Source organism: Petromyzon marinus, unplaced genomic scaffold (assembly GCF_048934315.1).
Source record: "Petromyzon marinus isolate PM22_M1 ecotype Great Lakes invasive population unplaced genomic scaffold, UKy_Petmar_22M1.pri1.0 PM_G_Scaffold_50, whole genome shotgun sequence".
In the NCBI taxonomy this organism is placed as follows: domain Eukaryota; kingdom Metazoa; phylum Chordata; class Hyperoartia; order Petromyzontiformes; family Petromyzontidae; genus Petromyzon; species Petromyzon marinus.
The window spans coordinates 1,318,544-1,341,808 of NW_027423003.1; positions in this window are offsets into that span (position 1 = coordinate 1,318,544).

Below are 23,265 nucleotides of genomic sequence, written 5' to 3' on the forward strand. Positions count from 1 at the left end.
GGTAGTGGGACCCCAGTAGAGGGACCCTGTTAGAGGGACCCTGGTAGTGGGACCCCAGTAGAGGGACCCCGGTAGAGGGACCCCGGTAGAGGGACCCTGGTAGTGGGACCCCAGTAGAGGGACCCCGGTAGTGGGACCCCGGTAGAGGGACCCTGGTAGAGGGACCCTGGTAGAGGGACCCTGGTAGGGGGACCCCGGTAGAGGGACCCTGGTAGAGGGACCCTGGTAGAGGGACCCTGGTAGAGGGTCCCCGGTAGAGGGACCCTGGTAGTGGGACCCTGGTAGAGTGACCCTGGTAGAGGGACCCTGGTAGGGGGACCCCAGTAGAGGGACCCTGGTAGTGGGTCCCCCTCGTCCGCGTGCCACTCTCGTCACGTCCCGGTCGTTGGCGGCGATGGCGACGACGTCGCGAGTGAAGGTTTTGTTTTTGGCGTGAGGGAGAGCTGCCCAGGTCCTGGGGGGCTGTCCCCCCTCCTCCTCCCCCCCCAATCCTCCCCCCCCCCCGGTTGCCGTAGCCCCCCACGAAACTCTTTAGTCGGACGTGGCGGCGGTGTGGACGACGACGGTGGCGAAGGTGGCGAAGGTGGCGAAATTGGCGAAGGTGGCGAAGGTGATTCACGCGAACACGGAGGAGCGCGATGATGGGTGGTGGCGGCGTCTCTCTCCAGGGCGATGTCTCGTCTCTCTCTGGGCGTACGATCCGCATGGCTAGCGCATCGATGTTAGGGGTTTGATCGCTGTGTGTGTCTGTGTGTGTGTCTGTGTCTGTGTGTGTGTCTGTGTGTGTCTGTGTGTGTGTCTGTGTGTGTGTGTGTCTGTGTGTGTGTCTGTGTGTGTCTGTGTGTGTGTGTGTCTGTGTGTGTGCGTCTGTGTGTGTGTCTGTGTGTGTGTGTGTCTGTGTGTGTGTCTGTGTGTGTGTCTGTGTGTGTGTCTGCGCGTACACTTATTTGTTAATTGTTTTAAATAAGTATTAAATAGTTGTTGACGATTTTGCTGCGTTTGAAATTGTTCATTTGTTTGGGCTGCCAGAATTGAGGCCCATTTTGCTTAGTCGTAACGTGTGTAAGTTAGACCTTACGTATCGCTTGATTGATGAATGATCGCGAGCGTTATCGGTTCTAGTTAACGTAAGCTCTGCAGTGATTCTCACAGTGCTAAGATATTCGTATTGTCCCTCTCAGTCACGGCGGGGCTGTTTAGTGCTTATCATAGACGTGATAAGTCGGGCAATACAAATGATAGCCAGGATAAGATTCAGACTTTAAATCCTAGTCTGGATAGGTAATATAATGAATTTCGTAGATAGAATGAGTATGGTAATACAAATGATAGCTGAAACATGTGTTAAGGGGCCGTCCATAAATGACGTAACCCAGCTGGGGGGGTGGGGGAGAGGTCAGACATTTGTGACGATGTGTGAGGAGGTGGGGGGGGTGTTTGAGAAATGTGACGTCACGTCAAAATGCGCAACTTTAAATAAACACGTCCTGCTGAATTAAAGAGTAAACAGACTTCTTAATAAACGTTTCCTGATGACAGTGAACACACACCCAGCATGCACGTGCCTTGACACTCACTACAGTCAGGACACAGCAAGAACATTTATTTGATGAAGTGGGAGAGAGATGCTGTGGTAAGAGGTTATACAGTTTTGATTTAAAGCTTTCATGACTGCAGTAATTCATATTCTTAGTTTTTTCGGTAAAGTCACGTTGAAGAGAAACAACAAAATAATAAAATATATATAAAACAATAAAAAATTCTCACGACGTTTCGACCATAACTCAAACGGTCATCTTCAGGTGTGTTGGTTTGCATAAACACCTGAAGATGACCGTTTGAGTTATGGTCGAAACGTCGTGAGAATTTTTTATTGTTATATATATTTTATTATTTTGTTGTTTCTCTTCAACGTGACTTTACCGAAAAAACTAAGAATGTAGGTTATACAGTGTCGGTAAGAGAGGGGGGTAGGGGGAGGGGAGCGTCCACGCAATTCTTGCTGTGGTTTTCCCAATGATGATGATGGACGCTTGTGTTACAATCGAAACGTCATTTATTTTATTTGATTACCTACGTGACTTTACCGAAAGAACCAAAGAGCATGTTTCCTCTTTGCGATAAGATATCATTAAACCTGGGTACAATGTATATGTGTGTGTGTGTGCACCCTAGTGGAGATAATGCATACTAGAATTTAAATAAAAACCTAGTGGCATTTGGTACGCTTCGTACCAAGACAGTTATATATCCATACGGTTTTATTTTCTGGGTGAGATCACTTCAATACAAATGTGCCGTTAAACCCGCCAACCAATTGGTATGGTGTCACGTAAATAGAACGTGGACAATTCCTTACTAGTACAGCACAGCGGTATGTTTCAGTGTAAATAGAACGTGGACAATTCCTTACTAGTACAGCACACCGCTGTGTTTGAGGGTAAATAGAACGTGGACAATTCCTTACTAGTACAGCACAGCAGTATGTTTCAGTGTAAATAGAACGTGGACAATTCCTTACTAGTACAGCACACCGCTGTGTTTGAGGGTAAATAGAACGTGGACAATTCCTTACTAGTACAGCACACCGCTGTGTTTGAGGGTAAATAGAACGTGGACAATTCCTTACTAGTACAGCACACCGCTGTGTTTGAGTGTAAATAGAATGTGGACAATTCCTTACTAGTACAGCACACCGCTGTGTTTGAGTGTAAATAGAACGTGGACAATTCCTTACTAGTACAGCACACCGCTGTGTTTGAGGGTAAATAGAACCTGGACAATTCTTTACTAGTACAGCACGCCGCTGTGTTTGAGGGTAAATAGAACGTGGACAATTCCTTACTAGTACAGCACACCGCTGTGTTTGAGGGTAAATAGAACGTGGAGAATTCCTTACTAGTACAGCGCACCGCTGTGTTTGAGGGTAAACAGAACGTGGACAATTCCGTACTAGTACAGCACACCGCTGTGTTTGAGTGTAAATAGAATGTGGACAATTCCTTACTAGTACAGCACACCGCTGTGTTTGAGTGTAAATAGAACGTGGACTATTCCTTACTAGTACAGCACAGTGGTGTGTGTGAGGGTAAATATAACGTGGACAATTCCTTACTAGTACAACACACCGCTGTGTTTGAGTGTAAATAGAACGTGGACATTTCCTTACTAGTACAGCACACCGCTGTGTTTGAGGGTAAATAGAACGTGGACAATTCCTTACTAGTACAGCACACCACTGTGTTTGAGGGTAAATAGAACGTGGACAATTCCTTACTAGTACAGCACACCGCTGTGTTTGAGGGTAAATAGAACGTGGACAATTCCTTACTAGTACAGCACACCGCTGTGTTTGAGGGTAAATAGAACGTGGACAATTCCTTACTAGTACAGCGCACCGCTGTGTTTGAGGGTAAATAGAACGTGGACAATTCCTTACTAGTACAGCACACCGCTGTGTTTGAGGGTAGATAGAACGTGGACAATTCCTTACTAGTACAGCACACCGCTGTGTTCTAGGGTAAATAGAACGTGGACAATTCCTTACTAGTACAGCACAGCAGTGTGTGTGAGGGTAAATAGAACGTGGACAATTCCTTACTAGTACAGTACACCACTGTGTTTGAGTGTAAATAGAACGTGGACAATTCCTTACTAGTACAGCACACCGCTGTGTTTGAGGGTAAATAGAACGTGGACAATTCCTTACTAGTACAGCACACCGCTGTGTTTGAGGGTAGATAGAACGTGGAGAATTCCTTACTAGTACAGCACACCGCTGTGTTTGAGGGTAAATAGAACGTGGACAATTCCTTACTAGTACAGTACACCGCTGTGTTTGAGTGTAAATAGAACGTGGACAATTCCTTACTAGTACGGCACACCGTTGTGTTTGAGTGTAAATAGAACGTGGACAATTCCTTACTAGTACAGCACACCACTGTGTTTGAGGGTAAATAGAACGTGGACAATTCCTTACTAGTACAGCACAGCGGTGTGTGTGAGGGTAAATAGAACGTGGACAATTCCTTACTAGTACAGCACACCGTTGTGTTTGAGGGTAAATAGAACGTGGACAATTCCTTACTAGTACAGCACACCGCTGTTTTTGAGTGTAAATAGAACGTGGACAATTCCTTACTAGTACAGCACAGCGGTGTGTGTGAGGGTAAATAGAACGTGGACAATTCCTTACTAGTACAGCACACCGTTGTGTTTGAGGGTAAATAGAACGTGGACAATTCCTTACTAGTACAGCACAGCGCTGTGTTTGAGGGTAAATTGAACGTGGACAATTCATTACTAGTACAGTACACCGCTGTGTTTGAGTGTAAATAGAACGTGGACAATTCCTTACTAGTACAGCACACCGCTGTGTTTGAGGGTAAATAGAACGTGGACAATTCCTTATTAGTACAGTACACCGCTGTGTTTGAGTGTAAATAGAACGTGGACAATTCCTTACTAGTACAGCACAGCGGTGTGTGTGAGGGTAAATAGAACGTGGACAATTCCTTACTAGTACAGCACACCGCTGTGTTTGAGTGTAAATAGAACGTGGACAATTCCTTACTAGTACAGCACACCGCTGTGTTTGAGGGTAAATCCACAACATTTACTATTTGAGGACGACGTTTCACCAGTGATTACAGCCGGCATCATCAGGCGACAGCCAGATTTGGCTCCCCAACACACAGCCGGTGTCGTGCTGCACTCGTAACGAATTGGCACGTCTTGTTCACGTGACAAACCTCCCTGTTTGGCTGTCGGGTGGTGGCGGGTTTCACGACACACATTTAAGTGATCTAACTCCCCCCCCAAAAAACCCCCTCATGGATAAAATTGGTCGCAAAAGCTTCCTACTGCTACCACGTGTTCAAGTGTTTATACATTTCGTTTATTTTGACGGTAACTTTTTTTTTTACGTCTGTTGCAGTCGTGAAAAACCGAACATTAAAACGTTAATAACGGACATGAATACCGAGTCTGTGGTTTTCTCTCCCGTGATGGAACGTTCATATATCGCGACAATCGTCGTACCTAATAGCGAGAACTGGTATCGTACCGTGCACAACGACACCACGACAACACTCGTCACAACCCAGCTGGTACAGCAGGTTATGGTTGCAGCTTGTTGTGCTAAGTGCCTCCTGTAAAGCTGCCCTCTTGCATTTTTTGAAGCAATGACAGCTGAAAAGAAATCACTGGAAGTCTTAGAGCAGGGGTGGGGAACATTTTTTCTGCCAAGGGACATTCGGATATTTATAACATCATCATTCGCAGGGCCATACAAAATCATCAATTTAAAAATTTGCCCGTTATTATTTGGTCAAACATTTAATTAACTCGCCCCCTAATGCGATGGGCTGGAACTGCTTCTCTTTGGTGAGGCGTGTGATGATGTTAGCTGGTATTGATGATGTTAGCTGGTATTGATGTTAGCTGGTATTGATGATGTTAGCTGGTATTGATGATGTTAGCTGGTATTGACGATGTTAGCTGGTATTGACGATGTTAGCTGGTATTGATGATGTTAGCTGGTATTGACGATGTTAGCTGGTATTGATGATGTTAGCTGGTATTGATGATGTTAGCTGGTGTTGACGATGTTAGCTGGTATTGACGATGTTAGCTGGTATTGATGATGTTAGCTGGTATTGATGATGCTAGCTGGTATTGATGATGTTAGCTGGTGTTGACGATGTTAGCTGGTGTTGACGATGTTAGCTGGTATTGACGATGTTAGCTGGTGTTGACGATGTTAGCTGGTATTGACGATGTTAGCTGGTGTTGATGATGTTAGCTGGTGTTGACGATGTTAGCTGGTATTGACGATGTTAGCTGGTATTGACGATGTTAGCTGGTATTAACGACTTAAATTTACAGCACAATTGTGGAGTTCTGACAATGCGCCCCCACGTGCACCACCGTCTAAAGTTACAGATGTATTAATTTCCGGCCTGTCTGCTTGCAGGCCAAGGACAGCAAATGTAGCGGAAGCCAACCAACGGGTTTTGGGGCGTGACTGCCTCGCCCAATGGGGGTCATTTAATGGCACGTCAATCAAAACCAAGAGCCGCAAGCCGCCGTGCACTTTGTCTCTCGGGACGGATGATCCCGGTGCACGCAAAAAAACACGGAAATAAACAAAACGAGAGGATCGACGGGGAGACCTGGGAGGGGTCGCGAGGGACACACGAGAGAGAGGGAGGCAAGACGAGCCGGAGGGGTCGAGTCGATGAAGACAGAGGACGAGAGAAGCCGGACCGGCCAAGCTCGCCAGGCTGAGAGTAGCCCTGTGTGGCCCTGCGTAGCTGCCTAGGGTAGGGCCGCTAGGGGGTTAAGCGCGGTCCGTACGTCGGCACGCTTGACCCCCCGGGGGCTGCTGAGACACGGCGAGACACGGCAGCCGGGAGGGGTGAAACGGGGAGAGTAGGGAAGGAGAGCAGTGAATAGGATCGGGAAGGAGAGTAGTGAATAGGATCGTGAAGGAGAGTAGTGAATAGGATCGGGAAGGAGAGTAGCAATAGGATCGGGAAGGAGAGTAGTGAATAGGATCGTGACGGAGGGTAGTAATAGGATCGGGAAGGAGTGTAGTAATAGGATCGCGAAGGAGAGTAGTAATAGAATCGGGAAGGAGAGTAGTGAATAGGATCGTGAAGGAGTGTAGTAATAGGATCGGGAAGGAGAGTAGTGAATAGGATCGTGACGGAGGGTAGTAATAGGATCGTGAAGGAGTGTAGTAATAGGATCGCGAAGGAGAGTAGTAATAGAATCGGGAAGGAGAGTAGTGAATAGGATCGTGAAGGAGTGTAGTAATAGGATCGGGAAGGAGTTTAGTAATAGGATCGTGAAGGAGGGTAGTAATAGGATCGTGAAGGAGTGTAGTAATAGGATAAGGACGAGGCGAGTGAGGGAGCGAACGAGCGACGGGCCTAGCAGGCGAGTGTTGTGTAACGAACTGTGATAAAGTGGCCCGGACAGAAGACAAGAAATCGTCTTTATTTTCCACGCTGCAGGTAAGCACGAAGAGGCATACAGCAGCACGCATCAACTGGTTCAAGGCCAGCGTGCTTTGTCAACAATCTCGGCAAAAGCACCGGCGCTTGTGTCGCCGCAGAGTATCTCCTATGGGGATGGAAAAATAAAAAAATTAATGCGGTCAAGCAATTGGCTTATTGCCCCCCCCCCCCAATCACTTTCGACTCAAGAGTTAACTCAGCATCTGGCTGTGATCGTGCTGCTGCACGCTGAGCGGCTGTCCAAGAGAAGCAAACAGCGGCTTCTTGACACCACCACCACCGCTACCCCCAGCACCACCACTCTCGGTGTCAGCGTCGGCTGATTGACGTCGTTTGGATGCTCACCGAGGAGCAGCGGCAGCGGCAGCTTGCCGCTCCGCATGCTCCAGGTCAAGCTCCATCCGCTGCAGCTTGCTGCCACTCCGGATGCTCCAGCCGCTGCTGCCGCTGCTGCTCCCGAAGATCCAGCTGCTCCAGCCGCTGCTGCTCCCGGAGCTCCAGCTGCTGCGGCCGCTGATGCTGCCGGTGCCTCAGCACCAGGTGCAGCTCCAGGTGCGGGTCCAGCTGCTGCTCCTCAAACTCAAGCCGCTGCTGCTGCTGCTGCTCCAGCTGATGCTGCTGCTACAGCAGCTCCAGCTGCTGCTGCAGCTCCAGCTCCAGCTGCTGCGCCAGCTGCTGCTGGTGCCGCAGCTCCAGCGGCTGCTGCTGCTGCTGAAGTTGCAGCGGCTGCTGCTGCAGCTGCTGCTGCAGCTCCAGCTCCTGCTGCTGCTGCTGCTCCAGCGCCTGCTGGTGCCGCAGCTCCAGATGCTGCTGCTGCTCCTGCTGCTGTTGCCGGAGCTCCGCCTGCTCCAGCCACTCGTGGTGCTGAAGCCTCGTCACCAGGTGCAGCTCCAGGCTCGCGTCCAGCTGCTGGAAAAGCAGCTCCTCCTGCTGACGCCTCAGCTGCTGCTGCTGCAGCTCCAGCCGCTGCTGCTGGAATTCCAGCTGCTGCTGCTGCAGCTCCAGCTGCTGCTGCAGCTGCGGGAGATAACGCAGGAGCTCTAGGCAATACACTCCCCTATTCATCATCATCATGCAGTAACAAGCAGCAGCATCATCAGCAGCAGCATCCATCATCACCCATCATCATGCAGTAACAAGCATCATCATCAGCAGCAGCATCCATCATCATCATGCAGTAACAAGCAGCATCATCATCATCAGCAGCATCCATCATCACCCATCATCATTCAGTAACAAGCATCATCATCATCAGCATCCATCATCACCCATCATCATTCAGTAACAAGCATCATCATCAGCAGCATCATCACCCATCATCACGCAGCAACAAGCAGCATCATCATCAGCAGCAGCAGCAGCACCATCATCACCCATCATCATGCAGTAACAAGCAGCATTATCATCATCATCAGCAGCATCCATCATCACCCATCATCATGCAGTAACAAGCAGCATCATCATCAGCAGCAGCAGCATCATCATCACCCATCATCATGCAGTAACAAGCAGCATCATCATCAGCAGCAGCAGCATCATCATCACCCATCATCATGCAGTAACAAGCATCATCATCAGCAGCAGCAGCATCGCTGTTTGCCTTTTCCGAAAATGTAACGAAGAATGATTCTGCCCGTTTGGGTGTCATCAGGACGTAGCGCGGGGGCGTGGAGAGGGAGCACACCGCTCACGGCCCGCTGCATCACCCCTCGCTACAGACACAGAGAGATAACACAGAGACAACAACAACAACAACAACCGCCGTTCGCCACTAAGTGGCGGTGACATCACCACGACGCTTGTGCCAGGCCATGTGCACCCTGAGGCCACGTGAAGTGTCGAACGCCCGCTGGCAGGGGGTCACGGGGCAGACCCAGCAGGTGCCACGGGTTGACTGACTGAGATGACTGGCTGATGCACCACCTGTGCCCCCTACTGTGCCAACCTGCTGTGCTTTAGCCACCCGGCGCTCCGCTCGTTGTTGTGAGCGTCGCTCCTCCGCCCTCCGTTGTTGTTGGAGGGCGACTACCTCCAACTGCCCAGTAGCGTCCTTCACGAGCCTCCTCCACAGAGGCCGATCTTGACACCGCTGGTACCGGTCATCGGCAAGTCCACTCAGCTCCACGTCTTTCTGTACCACATCACTCCATCTCTTCTCCAGCCCGTGCCGCGCCCGTTTAGCCCCCTCAATCCGTCCGAACAAAAGCTGTTTAGACATGCGGTGGCTGGGCATGTGGGCTACATGACCCAGCTAACGCAGCCTTGCCTGCCTGGAGGAGCTCACCGATGGGACTTTGTCCAGATCTTTCGAGGATTTGTGAGCTGCTCACACAATCCAGCCTGGTTAAACCCAGGATTGATCGTAGGCAGGCCAGCCTAAATGTTTTTAACCGGCGAAGATATTCCATTAGGGGGGTCCATGTTTCACAAGCGTAGAGATGCGGAGCGACAGACCATGTAGCTTCCACACAGCGTTACGCAACCGATGAAAAGATAATGCCGCTCGACTGATTCGGAGTGAGACCTCTGCTGTTAAACTGGAGCCGGCCATGAGCACACTGCCCAGGTATGGGAAACTCTCCACTCTCTCCACAACTGTCCCATCACCGATTGTGAGTTTCGGGGGTGGAGTGGCCGATGGTACAAAATACCCAGGCAGGTGCTTAGTTTTGGTGGGGCTGATGGTAAGGCCCCACCTCTTAGTGGCACACTCCAGTTTCAGCAGCAGCACCTCCAACGCCTCCTCTGAGTGAACCCCAATTACCAGGTCGTCGGCATACATAACGTGGTTGACCAATAGGGAGCCATCCCTTGACTGCACCCGGGCATCGATCAGCCTCCGATTGTATCTGTACCAGATGGAAATTCCTCTGGTACAGCTACTGAAGGTTTCACGAACTACGTGGTCAAAATAGATGTTAAATCATGTGGGAGCCAGAGGACATCCCTGTCGCACCCCAAGGTGTACAGGGAATGGCTCTGACTCCCAGCCACGTAGTTTTACCCGGGTCCGCTCACCATCATGAAGGTCCTTAATGATCGTGAGCAGAGGGTCAGGTACTCCAAAAGCACGAAGAACAACCCAGAGCCCAGGCTTACTGATGGTATCATAGGCCTTGACCAGGTCAATAAAGCAGAGATGTAGGTCTTGTTGGAATTGCCTACACCACTGCTAACACAGAGACACACAGAGACACACAACATAGACACACAGACAGACAGAGAGAGAGACAACACAGAGACACAGAGAGAGAACACAGAGACAGACACAAAGAGAGAGAGACACAGCAACAACACAGAGAGAAACACAGAGAGAGAGAAACACAGCAACAACACAGAGACACAGAGAGAGTTCATAGTTCATAGTTCATTTATTTGGTATAGCCCTGTGAGACATTCTATCGCTCGCCGAAATATTGACAAGTGCGTGCCCGAGAGCGTTGCGATCGCGAATTTCGCAAACGACATTCAGCGGAGTTGTGCAGGGTGGCCGTGCGGTGGCCGGCTGCGGCCGCGCCGTTGAACTCGGCGCGCCCCAGGGTTCCGTCCTTGAACGTCGTGGCCGACGTCGCTCGGCGAGCGACGTCACGCGAGCGACGTCACGCGAGCGCCCCCCGTTGATCCGTCGCGCGGGTTGAGGGCCCGAGACTCCCCCCCCCTGGAGTCGTGGGGGGGCTCGCGGAATTCACCTCGTGGGTTTAGCTTCACGAGCCTCCCGGCGGGAGGGGGTAGGGGGCTACTGACGTGGTGGGGTGGAGTGGAACGATGCGAGCAGCTGGATACATTGGCCCCCCTCCTCCTCCACCACCACCTCCCGTTGTTGTTACGATGGAGCACGATTAACACGCCGCCGTGCAGGAAGTCCACGCTCGTGTTGCGAGGCACTCGCTCGCCATCGGTGTAACGGTGCTCAGCAGCCTTCTGTGAAATCGAGGCAGGCCGCGTTTTCCACTCGGAGGAGGAAACTCCCTGCGATGGATGTTCAGGCTGCTGCTGCTGCTGACAGCTGAATGCAGCCGCAGCTTTTCGCTGGCGAGCAGCACACACAGGAAGCATTGAGCGGACAGGAGAGTTGTGGGGGGTGGGGTGGTGGTGGGGGGTGGGGTGGTGGTGGTGGTGGTGGGGGTGATGGTGGTGACGGTGGTAGTGGTGGTGGTGGTGTGGGTGGTGGTGGGGGTGGTGGTGACGGTGGTGACGGTGGTGGGGGTGATTGTGGTGGTGGTAGTGGGGGGTGGTGGTGGGAACACATCAAAATTAAACAGCTAGATGGCGAATCGGTCAGAGGCGGAGCCAACTCCACTTTGAATCGAACATTTTCCTTTCCGTGGTCATTGTGCGCTCGACAAAAATTCTGGAATGTTCCAGACGATGGGGAAATCGAGACCGGCAAAATTTTTTGCGTTTTTATTTTTTTTCTACAAAGGGTGAGGAGAGGCGAGGGGGGGAATGCCGCGTCAAATTTCAGAAATGCGCTTAAAAAATATTTTTTTACGTAGATAAAATTTCGCAAAAAAAGCACGCAAGCTCCTTGCTTTGCAGCACGAGCCATCAAAACCTGCACTCTTTGGTTCTATTCGGTAAAGTCACCACGTAGGTAAAAAAATAAAACAACAAAAATCACGACTTTTTGATTTAAAGCTTTCGTGACTGCAGTAATTCATATTGTTAGTTCTTTCGGTAAAGTCACCACGTTGAAGGGAAACAATAAAATAATAAAATATATAAATATAAAAATTCTCACGACGTTTCGACCACAACACAAACGGTCGTGAGAATTTTTGTATTGTTTTATATATACTTTATTATTTTATTGTTTCCCTTCAACGTGACTTTTCCGAAAGAACTAAGATTATAAAAATCACGACGTTTCGGCCACAACACAAGCGGCCTTCATCAGGTGAAGGGACGAGACTGTCTGGTAGGACAGCGCTGGAGTGAAAGAGCCATGTTCAGATCACGGCCTTTAAGCTGTGTGAGAGGAAACAAAGCGCCTTGACAAAGGAATTAGCATAGAATTTAGCATTGAAATGGCTGAGTGATTAGCTTGTGACTGTTCACAGAAAAGGCTATGTTAAAGTTAAAGCATACACATCCGCAGAGGCACCCCTTGACAAAGGAATTAGCAAAGAATTTAGCATTGAAATAGCTGAGTTAAAGTATACACATCCGCAGAGGCACCCCTTGACAAAGGAATTAGCATAGAATTTAGCATTCAAATAGCTGAGTTAAAGTATACACATCTGCAGAGGCACCCCTTGACAAAGGAATTAGCATAGAATTTAGCATTGAAATAGCTGAGTTAAAGAATACACATCCGCAGAGGCACCCCTTGACAAAGGAATTAGCATAGAATTTAGCATTGAAATAGCTAAATTAAAGTATACACATCCGCAGAGGCACCCCTTGACAAAGGAATTAGCATAGAATTTAGCATTGGTTCTATTCGGTAAAGTCACCACGCAGGTAAAAAAAATGAAACAACAAAAATCACGACGTTTCGGCCACAACACAAGTGGCCTTCATCGGGTGAAGGGCCCGGGCTGTCTGGAGGACAGCGCTGGAGTGAAACACGGCCACGCTCAGACCGCGGACCTTTAAGCTGCGTGAGAGGGATATAAGGTGCCTCAACAAAGGAATCAGCATAAAAAAAAATAGCATTTAATTGGCGGATTTAGCATGATGAAAGGTGTAGAGAGGGTGAACATGCGGGTGCACATGCACACGCATGTGCTGCGAAAGTTTGTGGTACCACTACTTGAACAATTGGCGGACTTAGCATCAAAACCTGTACGGCAACAGGCCCACGAAATGTCATCGAAAAGCGACGCTTTTTTTTGTCATAAAATTTGTGCAAAACTCCCCAACTCGACGTCAGTGGAATTTTGTTTCGGGTATGTCGAGATTAACCGATAAACTTCTACGTACAGTGAGGGAAAAAAAGTATTTGATCCCCTGCTGATTTTGTACGTTTGCCCACTGACAAAGAAATTATCAGTCTATAATTTTAACGGTAGGTTTATTTGAACAGTGAGAGACATAATAACAGCAAAATAATCCAGAAAAACGCACGTCAAAAATGTTATAAATTGATTTGCATTTTAATGAGGGAAATAGGTATTTGACCCCCTCTCAATCAGAAAGATTTCTGGCTCCCAGGTGTCTTTTATACAGGTAACGAGCTGAGATTAGGAGCACAACTCAAGGGAGTGCTCCTAACCTCAGCAGGTGTCTTTTATACAGGTAACGAGCTGAGATTAGGAGCACAACTCTTAAAGGGAGTGCTCCTAATCTCAGCTTGTTACCTGTATAAAAGACACCTGGTAACGAGCTGAGATTAGGAGCACAACTCTTAAAGGGAGTGCTCCTAATCTCAGCAGGTGTCTTTTATACAGGTAACGAGTTGAGATTAGGAGCACAACTCTTAAAGGGAGTGGTCCTAATCTCAGCAGGTGTCTTTTATACAGGTAACAAGCTGAGATTAGGAGCACAACTCTTAAAGGGGGGGGGAGGGGAGTGTCAAGACAATTGAACAATTTATTTCAATAAATACAAAATAACTATCCTCAGAATGTTGCCGGACGATCTAGTCGTAACGAATTTCCGCAAATGGTTGTTGTTATTTTACCTTCGACTACTGGGGATTAACACGACGCAGAAATGCCTCCGAGGTAAACAAAACTCACGATGATGATGTCTGACCTGCAATTAAGCGTCCCCATTAAAGACCACGATCATCATCATCATCGTCGTCGTCGGCATCATCATCATCATCGCAAATCGTTAACACCATCAACCATCTTATTCTTAGCTCTTTCGGTAAAAGTCACGTTGAGTGAGTGGTGAGTGGGTGGTGAGTGGGTGAGTGAGTGGGTGGTGAGTGGGTGGTGAGTGAGTGAGTGGGTGGTGAGTGGGTGGTGAGTGAGTGAGTGGGTGGTGAGTGGGTGGTGAGTGGGTGAGTGGGTGGTAAGTGAGTGGTGAGTGAGTGGTGAGTGGGTGGTGAGTGGGTGAGTGGGTGATGAGTGGCGAGTGAGTGGTGAGTGGGTGGTGAGTGAGTGGGTGGTTAGTGAGTGGATGAGTGGGTGAGTGGGTGAGTGAGTGAGTGGGTGAGTGGGTGAGTGAGTAGGTGGTGAGTGAGTGGTGAGTGGGTGGTGAGTGAGTGAGTGAGTGGTGAGTGGGTGGTATGTGAGTGAGTGGGTGGTGAGTGGGTGGTGAGTGAGTGGTGAGTAGGTGGTGAGTGGTGAGTGGGTGGTGAGTGAGTGGGTGGTGAGTGAGTGGGTGGTGAGTGAGTGGTGAGTAGGCGGTGAGTGGTGAGTGGGTGGTGAGTGGGTGAGTGGGTGCTGAGTGGTGAGTGAGTGGTGAGTGGGTGGTGAGTGAGTGGGTGGTGAGTGAGTGGGTGGTGAGTGAGTGGGTGAGTGAGTGGGTGGTGAGTGGGTGGTGAGTGAGTGGTGAGTGGGGCGTGAGTGAGTGAGTGGTGAGTGGGTGGTGAGTGAGTGGGTGGTGAGTGGGTGATGAGTGAGTTGTGAGTAGGTGGTGAGTGAGTGGTGAGTGGGTGGTGAGTGGGTGGTGAGTGAGTGGTGAGTGAGTGGTGAGTGGGTGGTGAGTGGGTGGTGAGTGGGTGAGTGGGTAGTGAATGAGTGAGTGGTGAGTGGGTGGTGAGTGCGTGAGTGGGTGGTGAGTGGGTGGTGAGTGAGTGGTGAGTAGGTGGTGAGTGAGTGTGTGGGTGGTGAGTGAGTGAGTGGGTGGTGAATGAGTGAGTGGTGAGTGGGTGGTGAGTGAGTGAGTGGGTGGTGAGTGGGTGGTGAGTGGGTGGTGAGTGGGTGAGTAGGTGGTGAGTGAGTGGTGAGTGGGTGGTGAGTGAGTGAGTGAGTGGTGAGTGGGTGGTGAGTGAGTGGGTGGTGAGTGGGTGGTGAGTGGGTGAGTGGGTGGTGAATGAGTGAGTGGTGAGTGGGTGGTGAGTGAGTGAGTGGGTGGTGAGTGGGTGGTGAGTGAGTGGTGAGTAGGTGGTGAGGGAGTGGTGAGTGGGTGGTGAGTGGGTGAGTGGGTGGTGAGTGGCGAGTGAGTGGTGAGTGGGTGGTGAGTGAGTGGGTGGTGAGTGGGTGGTGAGTGGGTGAGTGGGTGAGTGAGTGAGTGGGTGAGTGGGTGGTGAGTGAGTGAGTGGTGAGTGAGTGAGTGGTGCGTGAGTGAGTGAGTGGTGAGTGGGTGGTGAGTGGGTGAGTGGGTGGTGAATGAGTGGTGAGTGGGTGGTGAGTGAGTGAGTGGTGAGTAGGTGGTGAGTGAGTGGTGAGTGGGTGGTGAGTGGGTGAGTGGGTGGTGAGTGGCGAGTGAGTGGTGAGTGGGTGTTGAGTGAGTGGGTGTTGAGTGAGTGGGTGGTGAGTGGGTGAGTGGGTGAGTGAGTGGGTGAGTGGGTGAGTGAGTGGTGAGTGAGTGGGTGGTGAGTAGGTGGTGAGTGAGTGAGTGGTGAGTGAGTGGGTAGTGAGTGGGTGGTGAGTGAGTGAGTGGTGAGTGGGTGGTGAGTGAGTGCGTGGTGAGTGGGTGGTGAGTGAGTGGTGAGTGGGTGGTGAGTGAGTGCGTGGTGAGTGGGTGGTGAGTGAGTGGTGAGTGGGTGGTGAGTAGGTGGTGAGTGGGTGAGTGGGTGGTGAGTGAGTGGTGAGTGGGTGGTGAGTGAGTGAGTGGGTGGTGAGTGGGTGGTGAGTGAGTGGGTGGTGAGTGAGTGAGTGGGTGGTGAGTGAGTGGTGAGTGGGTGGCGAGTGAGTGGTGAGTGGGTGGTGAGTGGGTGGTGAGTGGGTGGTGAGTGGGTGAGTGGGTGAGTGAGTGAGTGGGTGAGTGGGTGAGTGGGTGGTGAGTGAGTGAGTGGTGAGTGAGTGAGTGGTGCGTGAGTGAGTGGTGAGTGGGTGGTGAGTGGGTGAGTGGGTGGTGAATGAGTGGTGAGTGGGTGGTGAGTGAGTGAGTGGGTGGTGAGTGGGTGGTGAGTGAGTGGGTGGTGAGTGGGTGGTGAGTGGGTGAGTGGGTGAGTGAGTGAGTGGGTGAGTGGGTGAGTGGGTGGTGAGTGAGTGAGTGAGTGGTGAGTGAGTGAGTGGTGCGTGAGTGAGTGAGTGGTGAGTGGGTGGTGAGTGGGTGAGTGGGTGGTGAATGAGTGGTGAGTGGGTGGTGAGTGAGTGAGTGGTGAGTAGGTGGTGAGTGAGTGGTGAGTGGGTGGTGAGTGGGTGAGTGGGTGGTGAGTGGCGAGTGAGTGGTGAGTGGGTGGTGAGTGAGTGGGTGTTGAGTGAGTGGGTGTTGAGTGAGTGGGTGGTGAGTGGGTGAGTGGGTGAGTGAGTGGGTGAGTGGGTGAGTGAGTGGTGAGTGAGTGGGTGGTGAGTGGGTGGTGAGTGAGTGGTGAGTGAGTGGTGCGTGAGTGAGTGAGTGGTGAGTGGGTGGTGAGTGAGTGGGTAGTGAGTGGGTGGTGAGTGAGTGAGTGGTGAGTGGGTGGTGAGTGAGTGCGTGGTGAGTGGGTGGTGAGTGAGTGGTGAGTGGGTGGTGAGTGAGTGCGTGGTGAGTGGGTGGTGAGTGAGTGGTGAGTGGGTGGTGAGTGGGTGGTGAGTGGGTGAGTGGGTGGTGAGTGAGTGGTGAGTGGGTGGTGAGTGAGTGAGTGGGTGGTGAGTGAGTGGTGAGTGGGTGGTGAGTGAGTGAGTGGGTGGTGAGTGAGTGGTGAGTGGGTGGCGAGTGGGTGGTGAGTGGGTGGTGAGTGGGTGAGTAGGTGAGTGAGTGAGTGGGTGAGTGGGTGAGTGGGTGGTGAGTGAGTGGTGAGTGAGTGAGTGGTGCGTGAGTGAGTGAGTGGTGAGTGGGTGGTGAGTGGGTGAGTGGGTGGTGAATGAGTGGTGAGTGGGTGGTGAGTGAGTGAGTGGGTGGTGAGTGGGTGGTGAGTGAGTGGTGAGTAGGTGGTGAGTGAGTGGTGAGTGGGTGGTGAGTGGGTGAGTGGGTGGTGAGTGAGTGGGTGTTGAGTGAGTGGGTGTTGAGTGAGTGGGTGGTGAGTGGGTGAGTGAGTGAGTGGGTGAGTGGGTGAGTGAGTGGTGAGTGAGTGGGTGGTGAGTAGGTGGTGAGTGAGTGAGTGGTGAGTGAGTGGTGCGTGAGTGAGTGAGTGGTGAGTGGGTGGTGAGTGAGTGGTGAGTGGGTGGTGAGTGAGTGAGTGAGTGGTGAGTGGGTGGTGAGTGAGTGCGTGGTGAGTGGGTGGTGAGTGAGTGGTGAGTGGGTGGTGAGTGAGTGCGTGGTGAGTGGGTGGTGAGTGAGTGGTGAGTAGGTGGTGAGTGAGTGGTGAGTGGGTGGTGAGTGGGTGGTGAGTGGGTGAGTGGGTGGTGAGTGAGTGGTGAGTGGGTGGTGAGTGAGTGAGTGGGTGGTGAGTGGGTGGTGAGTGGGTGGTGAGTGGGTGAGTGGGTGGTGAGTGAGTGGTGAGTGGGTGGTGAGTGGGTGGTGAGTGGCGAGTGAGTGGTGAGTGGGTGGTGAGTGGGTGGTGGAAGGGTGAGTTGGTGGTGAGTGGGTGGTGAGTGAGTGGTGAGTGAGTGGGTGGTGAGTGAGTGGTGAGTGGGTGGTGAGTGAGTGGTGAGTGGGTGGTGAGTGAGTGAGTGGGTGGTGAGTGGGTGGTGAGTGAGTGGTGAGTGGGTGGTGAGTGAGTGGTGAGTGGGTGGTGAGTGGGTGGTGAGTGAGTGGTGAGTGGGTGGTGAGTGAGTGGTGAGTGGGTGGTGAGTGAGTGAGTGGGTGGTGAGTGGGTGGTGAGTGAGTGGTGAGTGGGTGGTGAGTGAGTGGTGAGTGGGTGGTGAGTGAGTGGTGAGTGAGTGGGTGGCGAGTGAGTGAGTGGTGAGTGAGTGGGTGGTGAGTGAGTGGTGACTGGGTGGTGAGTGAGTGGGTGGTGAGTGGGTGGTGAGTGGTGAGTGGGTGGTGAGTGGGTGGTGAGTGAGTGAGTGGGTGGTGAGTGGGTGGTGAGTGGGTGAGTGGGTGGTGAGTGAGTGGTGAGTGGGTGGTGAGTGGGTGAGTGGGTGGTGAGTGGGTGGTGAGTGGGTGGTGGAAGGGTGAGTTGGTGGTGAGTGGGTGGTGAGTGAGTGGTGAGTGAGTGGGTGGTGAGTGAGTGGTGAGTGGGTGGTGAGTGAGTGAGTGGGTGGTGAGTGGGTGGTGAGCCAGCCACACAGTCACTTTCACACACACACACAGTCACACACACAGTCACGCACACAGTCACGCACACAGTCACTATCACACACAAAGATAAAGACAAAGATCCCCCATATAGCCTTAACAGACTGTAGAGGCAAGTGCTGTTAGCGAGCAGCACCTATGAAGGCCGGAACGGTACACGAGGGGGTGGGTGGACAGCACCACGCCCGACCGCCTTTGTCTCCTTAGTGGCAATGTTTACACACCGCTCCAGGTACTCATTTGAGGCTGAGTCGACCTAGGGGAGGCCCGGGACCGGTTCAGATAATCGTCACTGGTGTTGGCTGTGAGCGGGAATCGAACCCGGGTCGCCAGGTTCATAGCGCAGCGCGCTAACCGCTACACTATCGCTCCCCACACACAGTACACACACAGTCACACACACACAGTCACATACACAGTCACACACAGTCACACACACACAGTCACACACACAGTCACACACACACACAGTCACACACACAGTCACACACACGCAGTCAGTCACTTTCACACACACACACAGTCACACACACACACAGTCACACACACACACAGTCACACACACAGTCAGTCACACAGTCAGTCACACACAGTCACACACACACACAGTCACACACACACAGTCACACACACAGTCACACACACACAGTCACACACAGTCACACACACAGTCACACACACAGTCACACACACACACAGTCACACACACACACAGTCACACACACACACAGTCACACACACACACAGTCACACACACACAGTCTCACACACACAGTCATACACACACACAGTCACACACACACACAGTCACACACAGTCACACAGTCACACACACACAGTCACACACACGCAGTCACACACACACACAGTCACACACACACAGTCTCACACACACAGTCTCACACACACAGTCACAAAGATAAAGACAAAGATCCCCCATATAGCCTGTAACAGACTGTAGGGGCAAGTGCTGTTAGCGAGCACCTATGAAGGCCAGAACGGTACACGAGGGGGTGGGTGGCCAGCACCACGCCCGACCGCCTTTGTCTCCCTAGTGGCGATGTTTCCACACCGCACCAGGTACTCATTTGAGGCTGAGTCGACCTAGGGGAGGCCCGGGACCGGTTCAGATAATCGTCACTGGTGTTGGCCGTGAGCGGGAATCGAACCCGGGTCGCCAGGTTCATAGCGCAGCGCGCTAACCACTACACTACCGCTCCCCACACAGTCACACACACAGTCACACACACAGTGGGGAGGGGGAGGTCAGCCCCCGTGCACCTAGCCTGGCACAGGGAGGTCAACACGTGACAACTGGGTCTGCCCACGTGACCTCCTCGTGCACCTAGCCTGGCACGGGGCAGTCACCTTCTGTAACGGAAAGCCATCTTCCGTGATGGGTTTTCATTCCACCAATCAAAAGAGGGGTTGGGGGGGGTGACGCGGCAACGCCGGCAGCCAATCGGTGGAGCGCCTCGCGACAGCAGGGGGCGTCTGAGGTCGCCGTGGTGTTGAGAGACGCTCGGACATCGCCAAGCAACAACAACAACTACTACTTTTATATCTACTACTGCTACCTTGTGAGTATTACTACTGTTATTATCACTACTGCTACCCTGTGAGTATCACAATCACAACTAATACTACTTATATATCTACTGTTGCTACCTTGTGAGTATTACTACTGTTATTATCACTACTGCTACCCTGTGAGTATCACCACAACAACAACAACTACTACTTATATATCTACTGCTGCTACCTTGTGAGTATTACTACTGTTATTATCACTACTGCTACCCTGTGAGTATCACAATCACAACTAATACTACTTATATATCTACTGCTGCTACCTTGTGAGTATTACTACTGTTATTATCACTACTGCTACCCTGTGAGTGAGTTGTGAGTGGGTGGTGAGTGAGTGAGTGGGTGGTGAGTGGGTGGTGAGTGAGTGGTGAGTAGGTGGTGAGTGGTGAGTGGGTGGTGAGTGGGTGGTGAGTGGCGAGTGAGTGGTGAGTGGGTGGTGAGTGAGTGGGTGAGTGAGTGGGTGGTGAGTGGGTGAGTGGGTGAGTGGGTGGTGAGTGAGTGGGTGAGTGAGTGGGTGGTGAGTGGGTGAGTGGGTGAGTGAGTAAGTGGGTGAGTGGGTGAGTGAGTGGTGAGTGAGTAGGTGGTGAGTGGGTGGTGAGTGAGTGGTGAGTGAGTGGTGAGTGAGTGAGTGGGTGGTGAGTGGGTGGTGAGTGAGGGAGTGGTGAGTGGGTGGTGAGTGAGTGCGTGGTGAGTGGGTGGTGAGTGAGTGGTGAGTGGGTGGTGAGTGAGTGGTGAGTGGGTGGTGAGTGGGTGGTGAGTGGGTGAGTGGGTGGTGAGTGAGTGGTGAGTGGGTGGTGAGTGAGTGAGTGGGTGGTGAGTGGGTGGTGAGTGGGTGAGTGGGTGAGTGAGTGGTGAGTGAGTGGGTGGTGAGTGGGTGGTGAGTGAGTGAGTGGTGCGTGAGTGAGTGGGTGGTGAGTGGGTGGTGAGTGAGTGAGTGGGTGGTGAGTGGGTGGTGAGTGAGTGAGTGGTGAGTGGGTGGTGAGTGAGTGCGTGGTGAGTGGGTGGTGAGTGGTGAGTGGGTGGTGAGTGAGTGGTGAGTGGGTGGTGAGTGGGTGGTGAGTGGGTGAGTGGGTGGTGAGTGAGTGGTGAGTGGGTGGTGAGTGAGGGGTGAGTGAGTGGGTGGCGAGTGAGTGAGTGGTGAGTGAGTGGGTGGTGAGTGAGTGGTGAGTGGGTGGTGAGTGAGTGGTGAGTGGGTGGTGAGTGAGTGAGTGGGTGGTGAGTGGGTGGTGAGTGGTGAGTGAGTGGGTGGTGAGTGGGTGGTGAGTGAGTGAGTGGGTGGTGAGTGCGTGGTGAGTGGGTGGTGAGTGGGTGAGTGGGTGGTGAGTGAGTGGTGAGTGGGTGGTGAGTGGGTGAGTGGGTGGTGAGTGGCGAGTGAGTGGCGAGTGAGTGGTGAGTGGGTGGTGAGTGGGTGGTGAGTGGCGAGGGAGTGGTGAGTGGGTGGTGAGTGGGTGGTGAGTGGGTGAGTGGGTGGTGAGTGGGTGGTGAGTGAGTGAGTGGGTGGTGAGTGGGTGAGTAGGTGGTGAGTGAGTGGTGAGTGGGTGGTGAGTGAGTGGTGAGTGGGTGGTGAGTGAGTGAGTGGGTGGTGAGTGGGTGGTGAGTGGGTGAGTGGGTGGTGAGTGAGTGAGTGGGTGGTGAGTGGGTGGTGAGTGAGTGGTGAGTAGGTGGTGAGTGAGTGGTGAGTAGGTGGTGAATGAGTGAGTGGTGAGTGGGTGGTGAGTGGTGAGTGGGTGGTGAGTGGGTGGTGAGTGGCGAGTGAGTGGTGAGTGGGTGGTGAGTGAGTGGGTGGTGAGTGAGTGGGTGGTGAGTGGGTGAGTGGGTGAGTGAGTGGGTGAGTGGGTGAGTGAGTGGTGAGTGGGTGGTGAGTGGCGAGTGAGTGGTGAGTGGGTGGTGACTGAGTGGTGAGTGGGTGGTGAGTGGGTGAGTGGGTGGTGTGTGAGTGGTGAGTGGGTGGTGAGTGAGTGAGTGGGTGGTGAGTGGTGAGTGAGTGGTGAGTGGGTGGTGAGTGAGTGGTGAGTGGGTGGTGAGTGAGTGGTGAGTGAGTGGGTGGCGAGTGAGTGAGTGGTGAGTGAGTGAGTGAGTGGTGAGTGGGTGGTGAGTGGGTGAGTGGGTGGTGAGTGGCGAGTGGGTGGTGAGTGGGTGGTGAGTGGGTGGTGAGTGGCGAGGGAGTGGTGAGTGGGTGGTGAGTGGGTGAGTGGGTGGTGAGTGGGTGGTGAGTGAGTGAGTGAGTGGTGAGTGGGTGAGTAGGTGGTGAGTGAGTGGTGAGTGGGTGGTGAGTGAGTGGTGAGTGGGTGGTGAGTGAGTGAGTGGGTGGTGAGTGGGTGGTGAGTGGGTGAGTGGGTGGTGAATGAGTGAGTGGTGAGTGGGTGGTGAGTGAGTGAGTGGGTGGTGAGTGGGTGGTGAGTGAGTGGTGAGTAGGTGGTGAGTGAGTGGTGAGTAGGTGGTGAATGAGTGAGTGGTGAGTGGGTGGTGAGTGAGTGGGTGGTGAGTGAGTGGGTGCTGAGTGGGTGAGTGGGTGAGTGAGTGAGTGGGTGAGTGGGTGAGTGAGTGGTGAGTGGGTGGTGAGTGGCGAGTGAGTGGTGAGTGGGTGGTGAGTGAGTGGGTGGTGAGTGAGTGGGTGGTGAGTGGGTGAGTGAGTGGTGAGTGAGTGGGTGGTGAGTGGGTGGTGAGTGAGTGAGTGGTGCGTGAGTGAGTGAGTGGTGAGTGGGTGGTGAGTGAGTGAGTGGGTGGTGAGTGGGTGGTGAGTGAGTGAGTGGTGAGTGGGTGGTGAGTGAGTGCGTGGTGAGTGGGTGGTGAGTGGTGAGTGGGTGGTGAGTGAGTGGTGAGTGGGTGGTGAGTGGGTGAGTGGGTGGTGAGTGAGTGGTGAGTGGGTGGTGAGTGAGTGAGTGGGTGGTGAGTGGGTGGTGAGTGAGTGGTGAGTGGGTGGTGAGTGAGTGGTGAGTGGGTGGTGAGTGAGTGGTGAGTGAGTGGGTGGCGAGTGAGTGAGTGGGTGGTGAGTGAGTGAGTGGTGAGTGGGTGGTGAGTGAGTGGTGAGTGGGTGGTGAGTGAGTGGGTGGTGAGTGGGTGGTGAGTGGTGAGTGAGTGGGTGGTGAGTGGGTGGTGAGTGAGTGAGTGGGTGGTGAGTGGGTGGTGAGTGGGTGGTGAGTGGGTGAGTGGGTGGTGAGTGGGTGAGTGGGTGGTGAGTGGCGAGTGAGTGGTGAGTGGGTGGTGAGTGGGTGGTGGAAGGGTGAGTTGGTGGTGAGTGGGTGGTGAGTGAGTGGTGAGTGAGTGGGTGGTGAGTGAGTGGTGAGTGGGTGGTGAGTGAGTGGTGAGTGGGTGGTGAGTGAGTGAGTGGGTGGTGAGTGGGTGGTGAGTGAGTGGTGAGTGGGTGGTGAGTGAGTGGTGAGTGGGTGGTGAGTGGGTGGTGAGTGGGTGAGGGGGTGGTGAGTGAGTGGTGAGTGGGTGGTGAGTGAGTGAGTGGGTGGTGAGTGGTGAGTGAGTGGTGAGTGGGTGG